General features: G+C 48.0%; 1 protein-coding gene and 1 pseudogene across 1 annotated transcript in view; both read right to left on the bottom strand.

The window, feature by feature from the left end:
- Positions 1-18,970, bottom strand: part of SYTL2 (synaptotagmin like 2) — an 84,348-nt gene that overhangs the window by 59,753 nt on the left and 5,625 nt on the right.
- The window catches only part of LOC107124293, a 3,124-nt pseudogene continuing 1,436 nt past the window's right edge, over positions 17,283-18,970 (bottom strand).

Raw genomic sequence — 18,970 nt, forward strand, 5'->3', positions numbered from 1 at the left:
TGACTTGGCAGCCCTACCTTAGACAACATCTTCAGTTCTTCAGAGGTCACTGTGTGATTCCACAGAAACATGAATTCTCTCCACTTGTTTTCGAGGTGCCACTGAACACATGAAGCTGCCTCAATCAAGGTCGGTCTTGACTACTCTGACTGGCAAGTGGCTCTCCGGGATCTCAGGCCAAGGCCTTGCCCATCACCTACTAACTGATTCTTTTAATTGGTCAGGAATTAAAACCGGGACTTCCTGTATGCCGAGGAGATGCTCGGCCACTGAACCGCATCTACTCCCTATGAGTGCCATGAATCAAGCCTTGCCCAGAGAGCAAAAAGGTGCTTAAGACAAGCTGGGCAACAGCTCATATCTTGACTAGGCCTTGTTCGGAACTCATTTTCCTAAACTCTGGTTTTCCTCCCTTTCCGCCCCTTTTCCTTCTGTCGAGTTCCTTGCCTGACACTCTCGTGTAACCCCAAATCCTCCTATCCGTTTGCCTGTTTCATTTCTGTCTGCCTCATTTCTAATCCTACGGTTTCACACAAGCTAAATAATGCCGTTTCAATCCACTTCAGCGACCATTTGCAAGTGGATTTTGTCATTTCACACAGTAAAATCCAGTTGCAAAGTGCATTGAAAGTGGGTTGAAAGGGCATTATTTAGGCCCATTCTGCATCTAGCATTTGCTCCACTGTTTTACCAAACCCACACTGGAACAGAAATTCCCCTCTACATTGCATGCCACTTTCACTTTCTTTGATTGTCGCATTTTATGGTAGCCTCCACACTGCATGCCAGTTTCACTGCCTTTGATCTCTTGGTTTTACGGTATTCTCTGCATAGATTTATGGCCTTTTTGTGGCCATTCAGGGGTGACTCCGCAGTCAGTATGGTGTTGGCCCAGGGTATATGAATGTGGTTCTGAGCCACACAGTGAGGGTTTAGTAAAACAACGGAGCGAATGCTAAGAACATAAGAGATGCCAATGTTGGATCAGGCCAAAGGCCCATCCAGTCCAACACTCTGTATCACACAGTGGCCAGAAATACCAGGTGCCATCAGGAGGTCCACCAGTGGGGCCAGGACATTAGAAGTCCTCCCACTGTTGACCCCCCCCCCAAGCACCAAGAAGGCAGAGCATCACTTGCCCCAGAGCCCCTAGCTATACCTTGTGGCTAATAGCCACTGATGGACCTCTGCTCCATATGCTTATCTAATTCCCTTTTGAAGCCGTCCATTTTATGCTAGATGCAGAATGGGGCCTAGTGTGTGTGGAAGTGCAGTGAGCCAGGTTCTGCAAGGGCCTTTCATTCCTGGAAACCCCACCCAGATATACAATCACTTTTATCTAGGATCACCTTTCCACCTGAGGACTCTCCACTCCCTTCATCCTCCAGCTCTCCCCTTGAACTTATTTCAGTTCTCTCAGGGCACATGAGGTAGTTTCCCTCAAGGCAAGGCAAGCTGTGGGTAAGGGAAAACAAACCCATTCCTTAACTGGCCATCGGCAGTCATTGTCAAACTCATCCCTTAATGCTGACTTGTTGATGTTGTAAATTCATGGGGAGGTCCCTCTAGTTTTTAAAAAGCTTTTTGTTAAGTCGCTCGCTTAACAAAGCAGTCGGAGAGTGATTCAGCAAGAACACAACTTTATTCTTCAACTCAAACACAACTCCAACACGGATCAACATCTGATAGCCAGAACAGCCTTTGCATTGCAGCTGTCCTGCTTTTAAACATTCCCGGCTAATGTAGCCACACCCACTGTACAAACACCAACCAATAAGGTTGTTCACATAAGGACCAATCACGGATGTTTCCGCTCAGGGAGCTTGCTTGAAAGTGATTGGTTAGGTGCTTCCTGGGCTAGTAACACGATTGGATGGATTTGAATCCTAGCCCAGGATGAAGCTTTACATTACACTTCAATTATATGTTTCACAACATATCATGCATTCAAGGCAGCTTTGAATACACTACACTTTTCAAGTTCTTCAAGGTACTCTTCTGTCAGGTTCACTCAGTCCAGCTGTGATCCTTTTCCTACAGTCAGTCTTGCTCCCAATAATAAAGAGCCACTAGCCCATCTCACCTGTACTTCCATTTTGCTGTGACAACAATAGAACAACCAACTAGGGTTGTCAGAACTCCAACTGTAGGCAGGGGTGCTGCCAGGCCCTGTGCTGCCAGGCCCCACCACCCAGCCACCAATCAGCTGACTGGTGGCGGGGGACTCACGCCCAAAAAGAGAGAGAGCCATTCGATATGCAGTGATGTGTCTATGTCACAGCCCATGTGACCAGAAGTAAAGTCATTACGTCCAGGTCACTGGGCCGACGCTCTTTTATTTGGGCAAAAACTCTATGGTAGAAGTCAATTTTACCATAGAGTTTTGAGTCTGGATACCAGAATTTACTCTTTAAAGGATTAGCAAGCTTAGGCCCTGGGGAGACTCAGAAGCAGTGTTCCCTCTAAGCTGAGTTAGTGTGAGCTAGCTCACAGTTTTTTAGCCTCTGGCTCACACATTTTTGTCTTAGCTCAGGAAGGAGGGCGCCCAGAGCAAACTAATTTATGCAGTAGCCAATTCCTCACTCACAACTTTAATGCCAGTAGCTCACAAAGTAGAATTTTTGCTCACAAGACTCCATAGCTTAGAGGGAGCATTGCTCGGAAGCCTTGCTTTTTTCCCCACCTTGATCTGAAATATCTCACTATGGCGCATTCTGGGAATTTTGTACTCTAGAAACTATTATGTCTAGCAAAAGTGAGACAGATATGTCTGATTCACTTCCTTTAGATCCAGGTCCTTCTCGCTGACTGATAAAGGGTGCGGCTCAGGTACTCAAAGTTTGCCTCCAAGGCTGAGTCAGTGAGTGTTCTCAGAAAACCTTCCCAGAAATTCTGGGTCTCTGGACAAGGTTTGGATGTGTAAGGCTCCAAGAAGAAGTCGAACAACAAACAATTTGAGACGTCCATCGTACTCACTACATTCAGCCAACTTCTTATTCCAACTTGTATAGATCAACAGTGCGGCCTATGAGGAAAGGCTGAAGAGTCTGAGAGTTTTCAGTTTAGAAAAGAGATGACTAAAGGGGGGACATAATAGAGGTTTATAAAATTATGCATGGGGGGGAGAGAGTGGGCAAAGGAAACTTTTTCTCCCTCTCCCAAAATACTAGAACTCAAGGGCATCCAATGAAGCTCATGGGCAATAGATTCAGGAGGGACAAACGGGAAAACTTATGCAGGAAGTGATTAAAATGTGGAATTTGCTGCTAGAGGATGTAGTGATGGTCACGGGCATAGACAGCTTTAAAAGGAGATTAGATAGATTCATGGAGGACAGGTCTATCAGTGGCTGCTAGCCATGGTGACTCAAGGGAACCTCCATGTTCAGAAGCAGTCAACCTCTGAATCCCAGGGCCAAGAGGCAAAACTACAGGGAAGCCCTCAGCCTCTATGCCCCATTGCTGGCCCTAGTCCAGAGGAACTGGTTGGCCACTGTGTGAGACAGGATGCTGTATTAGGTGGACCATTGGTCTGATCCAACAGGGCTCTTATCTTCTTATGTCCTTCTGATGGTTCTTTCCCTTTTGTATGAAGGGAATAGCTACTAGCCATGGTGACTATGGGGAATCTCCACATTCAGAGGCACAAAGCCTCTGAATCCCAGTGCCAGGAGGCAACATCAGGGGAAGGCCTCAGCCTCTATGTCATTGTTGGCTCTCCAGAGGAACTGCTTGGCTACCGTGTGAGACAGAATGCTGGACTAGATGGACCAGTGGTCTGATCCAGCAGGGCTCTTATGTTCTTGCCTCCTTCTGCCAGTGTAGTACCAAACAGCAGCTCAGCATTTATAACGCGTTCTAGAGCATTAAAAATGCTTCACCTACACCTGCTTGCTGCAGTCCTTGCAACTATCCTCTAAGAGGCAGGCTGCTATTATTATTCCCATTTCACAGGTAAAGAGGCTGAGGTCTGAAAGAAAAGTGTCAGCTCCAAAACGTGCATCCTGCCATATTAACAAAGGCCCTTTCTGCACTCTCCTTTTAATCCATGTTCACTGCGGTGTCCTCCAAGCAATTCGGCGCTGAAATCCAATTCAACCTTCTTTTTAATCCAGCCCCCCCCTGCACTAAAATGGAGTTCAATTTCTGGTCCGTCACCCCCCCCTTCTGCATTGCCATTACCTCCCTTCAGTGGTCAACTGATTTCCAGCCAACAGAAATCCATTCACCTGGGGAAAAATGGCCCCTCTGGAAGGTGGAGTCTATGGCATTATATCTCACTGAAGTCCACCCCCTCCCCAAACCCCACCCTCCTCAGGCTCCACACCCAAAATCTCCAGGTATTTCCCAACCCGGACCTGGCAACCTTATTTATTACTATTCTCTGATTCCTAACATGTAATCCATAAAATATGCCATCCTCTTATCCCATCACATTTCAGTTTACTCAGGAGTCTTTTGGTGAGATGCCTTGTCCAGAAGCTTTTAGAAGTCCAGGTACATGATGTCTACTGCAGGGTAGCTCAGTGGTAGAACGTCTGCTTGGCTTGCAGGTACTGTAGCTCAGTGGTAGAACGTCTGCTTGGCTTGCAGGTACTGTAGCTCAGTGGTAGAACGTCTGCTTGGCTTGCAGAAGGTCCCAGGTTCAGTCATGGTTATTAGTTTGTTTTCTAATTCCTCCTTTGAACAGTTACATTCTGAACTTAAAAGCTTAGCACGGGATCCGCAAAGGGAGATCCTGACTCACCAAACTTTTGGAGTTAGAAGGATCAGGTAGTAGGTGGTGGGAAAGACTGAGGTGTGTGAGACCCTGGAGAGCTCCTGCCAAACTGAGTAGATACTACTGGCTTTGATGGACCAATGGTATGATTCAGTATACGGCAACGGCATGTAGTTATGTGACTGGAGTCAGGATATAATCATGTGGGGCAGTGGCTACGGCCTAAGTCTGAAGAGCCAGTTTGGTGTAGTCATTAAGAACAGTGGACTCTAATCTGGAGAACTGGGTTTGATTCCCCACTCCTCCACATGCAGCTGCTGGTGTGACCCTGGGTCAGTCATAAGTTCTCTCAGAGCTGTTCGCGAAAGAGCTCTCTCAGACCCACCTACCTCACGGGGTGTCCGTTGTGGGGAGAGGAAAGGAAGGAGATTGGTCTCTGAGACTCCAAGTGAAGAGTGGGGTATAAATCCAATCTCCTCCTCCTGGTGGAGGCCACTGCCTCTCCCCCGCCCGCTCTACTCCCCTGCAGCCCAACTACTTGTTGCAATCCCTCCCACTGCCCACAATCCCAGCTGCACACCCTGCCAAGCACAGGCAGGGAAGGGTGTGTGAGTACAGGGAGAACTGGGAAACGAGCAAGGGGGTAGGGGAAAGATGGACATCTAGGCAGGGATGGAGGAGGATTCAAGTAGGTAAGTGGGGGGGGGTACGGTGGCAAGCAGATGAGGGGAGAAGAGCCCCGGCACCAAAATGTGGAACCGGCTCTCGTCTCCCGGACGGCCCTTACCCGCACGCTTGTTAACCTGCTCAGAGGAACTCCAAGAGGTTGGTGAGGCAGGATTTCCCTTCGCAGATCCCATGCTGTGCTTTTAAGTTCAGAACGTAACTGATCAAAGGAGGAGTTAAAAAAAAACCCACTAACTAATAATCATGACTGTACACGCCAAGGCCGACGTTAACCTAAATGTGCCTTGTTAACTTTGAAACATTTCTGTTCCCTTCCCATGCCAGAAGCAGATTATGCCCCCATCCGAAACCCCGGATTCGAACGCGAAGAATTCGGTTACACAAATTTAACACTTTCCATTAAGAAAGCTAAACAGGAGGCCTGGATGTTGGATCCCCAAGCATCGAGAATAAATCCACGTTTTCAAGAAAAGCAAAATTTATTTCAAAGCGTTGAAGACATACTCAAACACGTTCTTTGTTAGAACTGGGGATACACAGTTAGGTCAAGCATAATAAAGGAAGTTCAAACAGATACAGATCCAATGAATGACATTCCCGCTGGCGGGCTAAAGAAACGGTTGCGCGCCCAGTCCATGGGAACCAGGCAGAACATCAGACAAAACACAGGTGCAGTACTAATGAGAAAAGCAATAGGCAAGCATTACAGCCTCTTCTCCCCCACACAACCTCCAGCAGTTATCTTGTGCATTCCAACGCAGGAGCAGGATGATAGAAAACAAGCCGGGTGCAACAAGGAAAGGATATATACACAGAGGTCACAGAAAACGGAATGGCAGCTTGCTGACATACTGCCCCCCTTAAAATACACTTACAACACACCTCCCGGCCTGGGCGGGAGACCTCCCGGGCTGGGCGGGAGACCTCCCGGTTTGTCCGGGAACCTCTTGTGGAAACTACGGATCAGGTAAGGGGCCCGAATATCCCCTTCTTCCACCCATTCGCGGTGCTGGGGACCGAAATCAACCCATTCGATAAGGTACCAGAGTTTACCACGTTTCAATTTACAATCAAGGATATCAGCGATCTCAAAATGTTCATCCCCTTCCAAAATGACAGGTGGAGGAGGAGTAACTGCTGGTCTCCAGGGAGACGGGCCAGGATCCTTCTTCAACAGGCTCATGTGAAAAACAGAATGCAGAGCACGTAAATTCTTAGGCAAAACAACATCAACCGCCACATCATTTATGACTTTACGCACTTTGAATGGACCAATGAACTTCCACCCCAATTTCCTGCTAGGCCGCAGCATCTTAATGTTCTTGGTCGAGACATACACAAGATCCCCAGGTTTCAGATCAAACCCCACCACCCTACCCTTGTCTGCCTGGGTCTTGTAAGCAGCCTTGGCTGCGTCAAGTGTTTGGCATAGCAAAGGCCATGCATTTTGCAAGGACATACACCATTTATCAGCGTCCCCCACAGGACGTTGGCCCATCCCCTCCAGGAAAGGGAGGGGGGGGCTGTCGTAACCAGAAACAGCTTTATAAGGAGACATGCCCGTGGAGCTATGGACAGTATTGTTATAACAATATTCAGCAAGAGGCAACAATTCACACCAATCATTCTGTTGATAATTAGTAAAACAACGAAGATATTGCTCCAGGGTCTGATTAACTCGTTCTGTTTGTCCGTCAGTCTCAGGATGATACGCGCTGCTGAGCCCTTGTTCCACCCCTAAAATGGAAAGAAGTTCCCTCCAAAACTTAGAAACAAATTGGGTCCCCCTGTCAGAAATTAATTTAGCAGGTAATTGATGAATTTTCACCACGTGAGACATAAACGATTTCGCCAACCTCTGAGCTGTAGGCAAGGAAGGAAAAGGCACAAAATGAGCTTGCTTAGAAAATAAATCAACAACCACCCAAATAACAGTGTTCCCTTTGCTCGCAGGGAGGTCAGTAATAAAGTCCATGGACACCACTTCCCACGGTCTCGATGGGGTAGGGAGTGGCTGCAGAAGACCAGGAGGCTTGCCCACTCTGGGTTTAGTCAAGGCACAGGTTTGGCAGGACCGAACAAAAGTCAAGAGGTCTTTGCGCATCTGTGGCCACCAGAACTGTCTGCGGATGAGTTGCAGAGATTTAACAAAACTCCAATGCCCTGCCAGTTTCGAACCGTGAGCAGACTCCATCACCTCCCTCCTCATTGAAATAGGCACATACAGTTTGTCTCCAGAATAAATCAGACCTTCAGGGCTACGGACACAATCTGGCAACGCTTTCAGGGAGGCATCATCATCAGCAGTAAAAGCAGACATATATTTCTGGACCCAGCCCCCCCCCCCCCAGGGAAAAGGGAAGGCGAAGTTTCATCAGAGCGCGGAATCGAGCGCGCTTGCGCACGGGTGACCACAGCCCCCCCCAGGTGGGAGGGGGAAAAAACAGAGTCCATGATGATTTCACGCTGACTGTCATGTTGTGGGAGGCGTGAGAGCGCGTCAGCCAGGGAATTAGCCGTCCCAGGGAAATGACGAAGAGTGAATCGAAACTTAGCAAAGAAGTCCGCCCAACGAAGTTGTTTAGCGTTGAGAGAACGGGGGGATTTCAGCATCTCCAAATTCTTATGGTCAGTCCAGACTTCAAATGGCAGTTGCGCCCCCTCCAACCACTGCCTCCAAGTGGAGAGAGCCAGCCGGATCGCTGACGCCTCCTTCTCCCAAATCCCCCAGTTTCGTTCAGCGTCAGAAAACTTTTTAGACACAAATGCGAGGGGGTGTAAACGACCATCTTCCCCTTCTTGCAAAATAGCGGCCCCCATTGCCACATCCGAGGCATCAGTTTGGACAATGAATTTTTTAGTTTCATCAGGGCGCGCCAGCACTGGCTCAGAGGTGAACATCAGTTTAAGTTTCTCAAAAGCCTCTGCGCAAGCAGGGGACCATTTAAGCGGGGCGCCTGGTTTCGTAGCATCAAAACCCTTCCCCTTGGTCTTTAGCAAATCAGTCAGGGGAAGGGCAATTTGAGCGAAATTCTGGATGAAATTTCTATAAAAATTGGCGAATCCGAGGAACATTTGCAATTGTTTGCGGGTCCTGGGGGGCTCCCAGTCAAGTACAGCTTGAATTTTAGCAGGGTCCATTTCAACCTTCCCCCCAGAGATGCGATACCCCAAAAAGTCAATGCATGTCTTGTGGAATTCACATTTTGACAGCTTTGCAAACAAGTGGTGTTCATAAAGTCGCTTAAGGACCTGGCGCACCAATTTAATATGCGACGGGAGGTCCTGAGAGTACAGCAACACATCATCAAGGTAAAGGACCACTCCTTTGAACAAGAACTCATGTAGGACCTCATTGATTAGGTTCATGAAGACCCCCGGAGCCCCTTGAAGCCCGAAGGGCATAACGAGGTACTCAAACTGCCCCAAAGGGGTATTAAATGCAGTCTTACTTTCATCCCCCTCCCGAATGCGCACACGGAAATATGCATCTCGGAGGTCAAGTTTCGAGAAGATTTTGCCCTTGGTGGCCTCAGCTACCAAGTCCTTGATTAGCGGGAGGGGGTAAGCATTGGACAAAGAAACAGCGTTCAGACCCCTATAATCAGTGCACAATCTAAGCCCCCCGTCTTTCTTCTTTCGGAAAAGTACAGGCGCGGCGAAAGGGGAGGAAGCCGGGCGAATGAAACCTCGGGCTAGGTTTTTATCAATAAAGTTCCGCAGTTCAACTTTCTCAGCCGGCCCCATCGCATAAATTTTACCTTTGGGTAATTTACAGTCAGGCAAAAGTTCAATAGCACAGTCAGTCGAGCGATGGGGGGGCAATTCGTTAGCTTCATCTTCGCCAAACACTTTCGCCAAGTCTCTATACTCTCGAGGCAAAGAAGCTAACTCTTCCGGCTGCAAAGCGCCGCAGGGGAACTGTGCGGTCGGCTGGTCCCCCCACGAGTCCACCCAGCAGTGATCTACACACTTAGCCGACACAAATTTGACAACCCCTTCTTCCCACAAGATGTAAGGGTCATGGGTAAACAACCAGGGACTCCCCAGTACTAAGTCGAACTGCGATTTAGGGGTGACAATGAAGGATCTGGATTCCCAATGATCGCCAGCCCCCAACCGCAAAGCCATAGTCTCGTGTGTACAAGGTTCCATGGGTGCCCCATCCATCTGGGTAAAAATGATGGGAGACTTCAAGGGGACTATCCCCGCTTCCAGTGCCAATAACACTCTAGGGCTGATGAGATCCCTCCCACACCCAGAATCAATCAACGCTCTCACCCTAACGTGGGTCCCCAGGAGCGGATTCATTAACGAGACAGTCACGAAAAACAGGGAAGGGGTTTCTCTCACCACCTTGGGCGCAGCATTAGAATGGCCTTGTCGTTTTGCGCCTCTCACAACAGGCCGTTGTCGTTTTCCGCCGTTTCAGCCACCACCTCTTCTTCTGACTCGGCAGCAGACGGTTCGTTTCCCTCCGAACCTTGGGCCGCCTGCAGAGCTTTGGAGAAACGCGGTTTAGCCATCCCCTTCTTCCCCGTCAGCGGTGTCTTCGGGCTTGGAGTAGGCGGCTGTACTTGACGGCTGCCACAATCCACAGCGAAATGCCCCTTCTCCCCGCACTTGAGACAGAGCCCCATCTTCATACGTAGTTCTCGTGCTGATTCCGACAGGCGTTGAGTCGTGGGTTTGGAGGCACCGGCAGCGGCGGGTCTGTTGGTCGTAGCAGCCAAGTCGAGTTTGATGGTGGTGAGCCGGTCTTCAGCATTTTCAGCTTCCTGGGTCCAGGCCATTAGGGAGACAGGGTTGACAGTTTTCAGAACCGTTTCTCGGATGTCTGCGTTGAGACCCAAGCGATACATCTCAGCTAATATATGGTCAGGGTAGTCTCGGAGCTTTGCGGCTTGCTTGTGGAATTCCAGAGTGTACTCGCGAACCGACTTCTTGTTCTGGCGGTAGGTGCGGAGAAACGCTTTAGCTCTTTGACTCGCGTTGACATCTTCAAATCTCGCCCGCAGCGCCCACATGAATGCTCGCAAATTCAAAAGTTCCGGACCGCGGTCATTGTGCAGTCCAACATACCATGTGGCGGCGTCTCCTTTCAGTCTTGCCGAGATGACATCAATAAGACCAGCTTCATTTCGGAACAGGTGTCGACTCTCTTCTACGAATTTATGCACCCTCACCGTGAAGAAAGCGAGTTCATCTGGGTTGCCGTCGAAGGTAGCCTCCAGTAGATCCTTGGGTCTGGGCCGTGGAGGCCTTACCAACGGGCCCAGCTGACCCGGAACTCCCCTGGGAGGGAAACCCGGTACAACCGGTGGCCCCGCTGGCATTGGCCTCAGTGGTGGCGGCAGACCCGGCACCGGCGGACCCCCCGGCATCGGCGGTTGCACAGGCACTTGCAGAGGCGGTCTCACTGGCGGCTGTACAGGTACCTGCTGCGCTGGAACTCCCGGTGCTTGCAGCGGTGGTCCCGTCAGCGGTTGAGCAGGCATCGGCGGCGCGGGAAGTCCCGGTGCAGGAGCAACTTGTTGCTGCGCGGCGTGTGCGTCAAGGAAATTAGCCATTCGAACGTCCATCATTCCCGGCAGACCTTCCATCACATCCTGGAATGCCCGCAACAAGTCTCTCACCGAGTCTTCCAGTTCTGCTAGTCGTTCCCCGGTGGTTTCTTCCGGGATGGGGTCCCGAGGGCGGTAGTCCGGGGGTGGGTCATAGTCCTCTTCCGTTGGGAAGACTCCGGTGCCCTCCTCATCTCCTGCGTGGCCCCGCGGTCCCGACGGCTCGAACATCCACTCCTCGAGGTCCCGCTCGGGGCTCCCCTTCTCCGAGGTAGCCCCCGGCTCCGGGAACAATCCCTTGTCAAATAGACTCTCACGTAATCCGCTCCCCCGACGGGAGTACACCTCACGGGTGCCCTGGGTGTTGTACATAGTCCAATCATCCTGCTGGTGAGTCTTCCGCGGACCCCATTGCGAAGGGGTCGGAGGCGGCCAAGACAGATGTGCAGGCAGGCGGGGAATCGCTCCCCCCACGGCACCCTCCAACGAGGCTGCAGTCGTGAACACCAAAGACGCGGAGGTTTGTGGGACCGATCCAGAGTCCCCCTCCGTGGTAGGTAGGTTTCCCTCAATTCCGCTCATGATCTCGCCAGATTCGGAACGATAGGAAAAAGAGAGTTCTAACAATATGTTGGATCCCCAAGCATCGAGAATAAATCCACGTTTTAAGAAAAGCAAAATTTATTTCAAAGCGTTGACGACATACTCAAACACGTTCTTTGTTAGAACTGGGGATACACAGTTAGATCAAGCATAATAAAGGAACTTCAAAGAGATACAGGTCCAATGAATAACTTTCCCGCTGGCGGGCTAATGGAACGGTTGCGCGCCCAGTCCATGGGAACCAGGCAGGATATTAGACATAACACAGGTGCAGTAGTCATGGGAAAAGCAATAGCCAAGCATTACAGCATCTTCTCCCCCACACAACCTCCAGCAGTTATCTTTTGCATTCCAACGCAGGAGTAGGATGATAGAAACCAAGCCGGGTGCAACAGGGAAAGAATATGTACACAGAGGTCACAGAAAACAGAATGGCAGCTTGCTGACATACTGCCCCCCTTAAAATACACTTACAACACACCTCCCGGGCCGGGCGGGAGATCTCCCGGGCTGGGCGGGAGACCTCCCGGTTTGTCCGGGAACCTTCTGTGGAAACTACGGATCAGGTAAGGGGCCCGAATATCCCCTTCTTCCACCCATTCGCGGTGCTGGGGACCGAAATCAACCCATTCGATAAGGTAGCAGTTATCTTGTGCATTCCAACGCAGGAGCAGGATGATAGAAAACAAGCCGGGTGCAACAAGGAAAGGATATATACACAGAGGTCACAGAAAACGGAATGGCAGCTTGCTGACAGGTAGAGGTGCCGGAACTATCAAGAGGGAAATGAAGTTTTCAGTCTGTATACTGAAAACTCATGGACTTTTAAACATTTTTAAAAGAATTTTGTCAAAGAGGTTCCGGGACTCTAAGCTGAGTTAGAGTGAGCTAGCTCACAGTTTTTTATCCTCCAGCTCACACATTTTTGTGTCAGCTCCGGAAGGGTGGCTCCAGAGCAAACTAATTAATGCAGGAGCCAAATCGCTCGCTCACAGCTTTAATGCCAGTAGCTCACAAAGTAGGATTTTTGCTCACAAGACTCCCACAGCTTAGAGGGAACATTGGTTCCGGCACGTTCCCCCAGGAAAAAAACAACAACCCTGGTTGGAAGGGACCTCCAGAGTCATCTAGTCTAACCCCCTGCACAATGCAGGAAATTCACAAATTCACAAAAAAAAGCTAGATTCGAATCCAGGAGCACCATAGAGGCCAACAAGATATTTTGGGGTGTAACCTTTCAAGAGGCTTTGACTCTCCAAAGATCATACCCCGAAAATCTTATTCATCTCTACTGGACTCATCTAGGAGTCTTGTGTGGCATCTTAAGGTTTTTTGCTTTTGTTAAGGTTTTTTGCTTTTGTTCTAGTATAAAGCACCAGATGAGCGGTCAGTTCATCCGATGCATGTAGTGGCAGTCACTAGGAATGTTACACAGATGAGATTACAAAGAAAAGTCGTTGTAAAGAACAGGACAAAGCATCAGGACACGTACGAAGTACAAGCTGAGGAGTAGCTATGAAAGTTTCAAATGTCCTGAAGACAAGCAAAAGAGACCATTTACAATAGCGGCAATTGAGGACAGCGTAAATCTCCCTTACTTTTGCTAACATCTAAAGCACTGAATATGGAGCTGCGGTGGCTCACGTGGTTAAGACGCTGAACTGCAGGCTGCGGAAGGTCGGTAGTTCAGCAGTTCGAGACCCGAGTGTGCCGCATGACGGAGTGAGCTCCCGTCTCTAGTTCCAGCTCCTGCCAACCTAGCAGTTCGAAAGCAAGAAATTGCAAGTAGATAAATAGGTACCACTTCGGTGGGAAGGTAACAGCATTCCGTGCGCCTTGGTGTTTAGTCATGCCGGCCACATGACCACGGAAGCGTCTTCGGAGAGCGCTGGCTCTTCGGCTTTGAAACGGAGATGAGCACAGCAACCCTAGAGTCGGATTCGACTGGCTTTCGAGCAAGGGAACCTTTACCTTTACCCTTGTTAAAGTTAGGGTTGCCAGGTCCAGCTTAGAAAATTCCTGGAGGTTTGGCGGTGGAGCGAGAGGAGGGTGGGGTTTGGGGACGGAAGGGACCTCAGTGGGGTATAGTGCCACAGAGTCTAAAGCAATATATGAAACATCATGATATGGCTACAACTGTACAATTTTCAATTACTAAAATATCTACAGTGCCTGTGTCTATTTGCATTATTATAATGTCTAATTAAAAATATACTGGTTTTGTGCAGTTCAATATCCAGATCGTTCTTCAAACACCTGCATTTCCACAACCAAAGAGCACTGTTTTACTTTTCCCCCTCTGAAACTGTGCTCTGAATTCTCACAGCGCAATCTGTCCTCAACAAGTCAGTTAGTAGCAACTTCAAAGCACTTCTTATATGTAAACAATTCCTTGCTTCTTACGCATAAACAATTCCTGACCTGACCCTCAGTGAATCTCTCATTAGTTTTTAATATTTTATTTTTAAAACATAACATACTATTAATAACTTGTTTATAAAACTGGTTACATTGTCTTCTTATTTCGAGTTCTAGCAAAAGGTCTGTAGTTCAGCAGTTCAAGACCCAAGTGCTGCATGACGGAGTGAGCTCCCGTCTCTGGTCCCAGCTCCTGCCAACCTAGCAGTTTGAAAGCAAGAAATTGCAAATAGATAAATAGGCACCGCTTCGGTGGGAAGGTAACAGCGTTCTGTGTGCCTTGGCCCCGGTCACATGACCATGGAAACGTCTTTGGACAGCACTGGCTCTTCGGCTTGGAAACGGAGAGGAGCACTACCCCCTAGAGTCGGATTTGACTGGCTTTTCAGCAAGGGAAACCTTTACTTTTTAGTCTGCTTTATCAAAATTGCATCCTATCAATTACAGTAGTATTTCCCCTTGTGAGAGCAAATATTCTAATATTGGGAGACATGTGGTAATGAAGTCACTATCATGTTGTTGTTGTTCAGTCGCACAGTCGAGTCCGACTCTTCGCGACCCCATGGACCAGATCACGCCAGGCCCTCCTGTCTTCCGCCGTCCTCTGAAGTTGGCTCAACTTCATGTTCGTTGCATCGATGACACTGTCTAACCATCTCATCCTTTGCCGTCCCCTTCTTCTTTGACCTTCAATCTTTCCCAGCATCAGGGTCTTCTCCAGTGAGTGCTCCCTTCTCATTTGGTGGCCAAAGTATTTGAGCTTCAGTTTCATTATCTGGCCTTCCAGGGAACAGTCAGGGTTGATTTCTTTTAGGATTGACTGATTTGATCTTCTTGCAGTCCAAGGGACTCTCAAGAGTCTTCTCCAGCACCATAGTTCAAAAGAATCTATTCTTCGGCGCTCGGCCTTCCTTATGGTCCAACTCTCGCAGCCATACATGACTACTGGGAATACCATTGCTTTGGCCATGCGGACTTTTGTTGGCAGGGTGGTGTCTACTTTTTATCACGCTGTTTAGGTTCGCCATCGCTTTCGTCCCAAGGAGCAGGCGTCTTTTAATTTCATGGCTGCTGTCACAGTCTGCGACAAGGCAGTGATCCATATATATATTCCTACATCTATAGGTCATAACATTTCTTTAATTTTAACCATTATATGTAAATTCCAAGGTTTAGTATGCCATAGCTCTAATGCTGGGCTCTGTTCTGATTTCGATTTAATAGCAATAGCTGTTTTAGCTGCATATATTAATATTGCTATTGGGTTTTTAAAAATCATAAATGAGGTTCTAATATTAGATCTTCAATGTAAAAGTACTGTTTCTGGTGATAGTGAAATTTTATGACCAGTAATTTCTTGTATTTTTTAATATTTGTTCCCAGAATATTTTAATTTTAGGACAATAAATCCAACAGTGTAAGTATGAACCAATATTGTTGCATTTTTTCCAACAATAAGGTTGCATATGTTTAATAACATGAGACAGTTGTTGTGGAGTAGAATACAAATGTGATATAATTTTGAATGTAATTTAATCTCCAATATGGAAGAGTTATTTTCATACCTTTTCCATATTACATCCCAGGTCTTCTTGGTAAATTTTGTCACGCTTGTGGATCCCTAATTAATTTCAGATTAGCTCCTTCCATTCATATTTTGGATAAGATATTGACCACTTCTGGATGCTGTTGCAAATCAAATGCAAGAATATGCTGTTACGGCAAAACTGACAAACTTCATTGATCAGAGACCGAAAGATAAGAACATAAGAACATAAGAGATGCCAATGTTGGATCAGGCCAAAGGCCCATCCAATCCAACACTCTGTATCACACAGTGGCCAGAAATACCAGTGCCATCAGGAGGTCCACCAGTGGGGCCAGGACATTAGAAGCACTCCCACTGTTGACCCCCCCAAGCACCAAGATGACAGAGCATCGCTTGCCCCAGAGTCCCTATCTATACCTTGTGGCTAATAGCCACTGATGGACCTCTGCTCCATATGCTTATCTAATTCCCTTTTGAGGCCGTCCATGCTTGTAGCCGCCACCACTTCCTGTGGCAGTGAATTCCAAGTGTTAATCACTCTTTGGGTGAAGAAGTACTTCCTTTTATCCGTTCTAACGGACATTCTTCAGAAGTGTGCATGCGCATGAAAGCTTATACCCAGAATTAAATTTTGTTGGTCTTAAAGGTGCCACTGGAACCAAACTTTGTTCTTTCACCCTGAAATGTTAGCTTTGTATTTGCAGGGAGTTTCTGTTGCATTCGACCGTGCAAACTTCGCACACCCTGTGCCCCTCCCTCACTGGCGTGCAGGAAGACTATTTATCACCTCATTTGAGATCTGTGTGAATAAGGCCGAAAAAAATCTTTATCCCTGAGAGGCGCAGATTCTATGAATATCAGGGCTTGTTTACTCAGTCAGTTACACCACAGATAACAGCCCCTTAGACAAATCCATGGCGAAAGTAAATATTTGTTTAAACAGTATAACACACCCCTCCATAGAGGCTCAGAGCAGATGACGTCATTTGAGAAATACTTCCCCAAAGGATGCAACTAAAAATGCAGAAATCCCAGCAGTGCCAAGTTCGGGGGGAAATCACATGTCAAAAAGAAGTCTTATGTTGTGGGGTTTAATGGGAACAATGGGAAAAAATAACAAAATAAATGCAAAGATGCTCCATGCCGAGACTTTAGCGTTACCAAGTACACAAAAACACGTCTGTGTGAACAAGAAGAAGAGATTGGATTTATACCCTGCCCTTCACTACCCAAGGGAGTCTCAGAGCAGCTTACAAGCTCCATTCCCTTCCCTTCCCCTCCCCTCCCCACAACAGACACCCTGTGAGGTAGGTGGAGCTGAGAGAGCTCTTTCCAGAACTGTCCTTGAGATAACAGCTCTGACAGAACTATGGATTGCCCAAGGTCATCCAGCAGGTACAAGTGGAGGAGTGGGGAATCAAACCCGGTTCTTCCAGATTAGAGTCTGCGCACTTAACCACTACACCAAACTGGCTCTCCACAAGAAGCACCAAGATAGTTTCAGGAGGGAAGCCATGTTGGTCTGCAGCAACACAATTAGGTTCGAGTCCAGCGGCACCTCATAGACCTACAAGAAAAGGAGCTCGGGGTCTTAGTAGACCATACACTGAACATACGTCAGCAGTGCTTGCATTTTTGTTCATCTAAAAGAAAAAAACCCTTGAAGATTGGCATCCCCAAAGACCCTTCATTCAGTTGTTCTAACATACAATTCTACGATATCCGCATACTGCCATGGCAAATCATACAGAAACTCTTGCATTGTGACATTTCACTTTTTTCACATGATTTTCAATGGCGTCTTCGGTGACGGTTTCCTCTTCATCAGTGTTGATCTTGACCTTCTTGCCCACCAAGTCAAAGATGTCTTCTGGGGGATATCCTTTGGGTTCCCCCACCTTGACTACGAGCATGTCCAGGGTCAGCGTGGTGCCTTTTGGGATCCTCACTTTGGCAACAACAGACTTTCCTAGCTTTTCATTACACACCATTCCACAGGGCAAGAGACACTTGACAGGAGACCCCATGGCTTTCTCCACCATCCGGATACTTCTCACTAATTCCGCCAACTTGTTTGGCTCCAGGGATGCCCGACGGCTATTTCCTTTCAAAGTCTTGTCCAGTGTGATGTGGCACTCCAGTACTTTGGCTCCCATTGCAACCGCCGCGATAGAAATGGCTATCCTGGTCTCGTGACCAGAATAGCCAACAGGATTATCTGGGAATCCAGATCTATTGGCCGCTATAACCAGAAGGTTGACGTCTTTGGGCTGAAGAGGGTACACACTGGTGCCCTGGAGGAAACAGAAGTTTGGGTTGATGGGCTTCACCAACTGGCAGACTTGCTGCATCATGTTCACTGACTTGAGTCAGCAGTGTGATGCGGCTGCTAAAAAGGCAAATGCAATTTTGGGCCGTATCAACAGAAGTACAGTGTCCAGATCACTGTACTTCACTTTACTCAGCTCTGGTTAGGCCTCACCAATTAGGTTTAAGTTTTGGGCACCACAATTTAAAAAGGATATAGACAAGCTAGAACATGTCCAGAGGAGGGCAACGAAGATGGCGAGGGGTCTGGAGACCAAGTCCTATGAGGAAAGGTTGAAGGAGCTGGGTATGTTTAATCTGGAGAGGAGATGACTGAGAGGTGATATAATCACCATCTTCAAGTACTTGAAGGGCTGTCATATAGAGGATGGTGCGGAGTTCTTTTCTGTTGCCCCAGAAGGCCAGACCAGAACCAACAGGTTGAAATTATATCAAAAAAGTTTTCGGCTAAACATTAGGAAGAACTTCCTGACAGAGGAGTTCCACAGTGGAACAGGCTTCCACGAGAGGTGGTGGGCTCTCCTTCTTTGGAGATTTTCAGAAAGAGGCTAGATGGCCATCTGACAGCAATGCTGATTCTGTGAACTTAGGCAGATCACGAGAAGGGAGGACAGGAAGGGTTGCCTCAGTGCTTAGTTCTTGTGGCCCTTTCCAACACAACCATGGAAATGCTGATTGCTACTTTGGGGTCAGGAAGCAATTTTTCTCCAGGGCAGTTTGGCCAGGGATCCTGGGGGTCAATGGAAGGGGGGGGAAGTATTTGTGAAATTCCTGCATTGTGTGGGGGATTGGACTAGATGACCCTGGAGGTCCCTTCCAACTCTATGATTCTATGAATCTAAGATGTTGGTAACCCCAGTTATAGAGAGGACTCTTCCTACTCCATTTGACCTCAAGTTACTTGGCTTGAGATCCAATCACTGGTTCGCATTATGTTGTTGCTGTTGTTATTATTATTATTATTATTTATCGTATGGCAGAGTTACACACAGGAAGGATATATACGTAACCAAGTTGATACAATGGGTATGCAGACTGACTGGGTAATCCCCCTAATACTAATATCTAAATTTTCTTCAATCCACTCAATCGCAGCTGGGGA

The sequence above is a fragment of the Gekko japonicus genome, unplaced genomic scaffold (assembly GCF_001447785.1).
Source record: "Gekko japonicus isolate JY-2015 unplaced genomic scaffold, Gekko_japonicus_V1.1 scaffold393, whole genome shotgun sequence".
Lineage (NCBI taxonomy): Eukaryota > Metazoa > Chordata > Lepidosauria > Squamata > Gekkonidae > Gekko > Gekko japonicus.